The sequence below is a fragment of the Myotis davidii genome, unplaced genomic scaffold (assembly GCF_000327345.1).
Source record: "Myotis davidii unplaced genomic scaffold, ASM32734v1 scaffold750, whole genome shotgun sequence".
NCBI lineage: Eukaryota > Metazoa > Chordata > Mammalia > Chiroptera > Vespertilionidae > Myotis > Myotis davidii.
In genome coordinates this window covers 2,075,639-2,076,817 of record NW_006282814.1, presented here as the reverse complement: position 1 = coordinate 2,076,817, position 1,179 = coordinate 2,075,639, and the positions used below count along the sequence as shown (strand labels likewise).

Genomic DNA, 1,179 nt, shown 5'->3' with positions numbered 1-1,179 from the left:
ACTGTTAGAGGCCTCTCTGCGAGTCAAGAGACCCAGCTCCTTGCCGAGGCGTATTTGACAACCTCCATGTGTCTCTGTCAGCGAGTGTCTCCGGGTGGCCTGCCAAGGACTGAAACCCATCAGCTCTCTGGTAAATAAACCTGTGTGATTTCTTGCATTGTTTGTTCCCTGTGTCTTCTCTCTTCTTAGTTTTTGGTTAAGCTCGGCCATATTAATTAACAGTAAGTACCCTTTGACATCTGTACTGGTATATCCGAATGAGGCGCTTGGGTCACCTGTGCGTAAGTTCCCAGGAAGTGGAACACACTGAGAATGAGGAGATGGGGTCGGGGTGGGGATTCTGGCTAAAGGACTCAACAGGATGCTTGCTGAACCCAGTGAGGGTGGCTAGACATCAGGCGAGTCGGGTTGGGCAAATGAAAATAGTGGAAATTTATTGGGAACAAGTACAGACTCCCACGTGGTGAGGGGTTCCCCAAGGGGGTGACCCACTGAGCCCCTTTTTTCTCTCTAAGGTTTCTAAAGGCTGCAGTTCTTTGCTTCTTGATGCTGCCTTCCAGTAGGTAGAACATCAACTTCAAAGCTCACACTCCCCCTTTTTCTCCCCCTTCAGCGGTAGAATTCTCTGTCTCCCATTTGTCGGCACTTGTTTGTCCTCTGAAAGTTTGCTGCCTCTTTCTCCCCATGCTTGTGGCTTTCCCTGTCTTCTGTGAGTGGGTTTCTTCCTCTCCTGTTATCCTGTGGCAAACACCCCCCCTCTTTTTTTTCTCTGTGAATGTACGTCTTCTGGCAGCTCCAAGCCCTCACCTATGTAGTCCTCCCCCATGGACCCTCTTTATTCCTAAAACTCCCTAAACCTGCCTATTTTATCCTAGAACTCCTTTCAAAGATGGGGATGAGGAATTTGACCAAAGTCAAGAGTGGGGGGGAGCTGGCTAAACTGATTAACAGGTTCTTTGCCCAGATTGTCTTCAGGCCAAGCATGAGGAGGCTGAGCAGGACTTGGTTAAAGAGAGTCTTTGTGAACCAACATATTTAAATTGGGGCAGGTGTGTGTGTGTGTGTGTGTGTGTGTGTGTGTGTAATTATGGGAAGGGAAGAGGCAGGAAAGTATTTTTAGATGGGACAAGACACCCCTCCAGGCAGCCTGGTGACTCCCTCCTCTCCTTCTGGAGAGGT

At 49.1% G+C, this 1,179-nt stretch overlaps 1 long non-coding RNA gene across 1 annotated transcript in view; it reads left to right on the top strand.

The window, feature by feature from the left end:
- The first annotated feature begins 15 nt into the window (after positions 1 to 15).
- The window catches only part of LOC107182444, a 17,542-nt gene continuing 16,378 nt past the window's right edge, over positions 16 to 1,179 (top strand). Inside the window, exons 1-2 of the long non-coding RNA XR_001513154.1 lie at positions 16 to 130; positions 294 to 296. This is a non-coding gene — a long non-coding RNA (uncharacterized LOC107182444). The remainder of the gene's footprint in view (positions 131 to 293; positions 297 to 1,179) is intronic.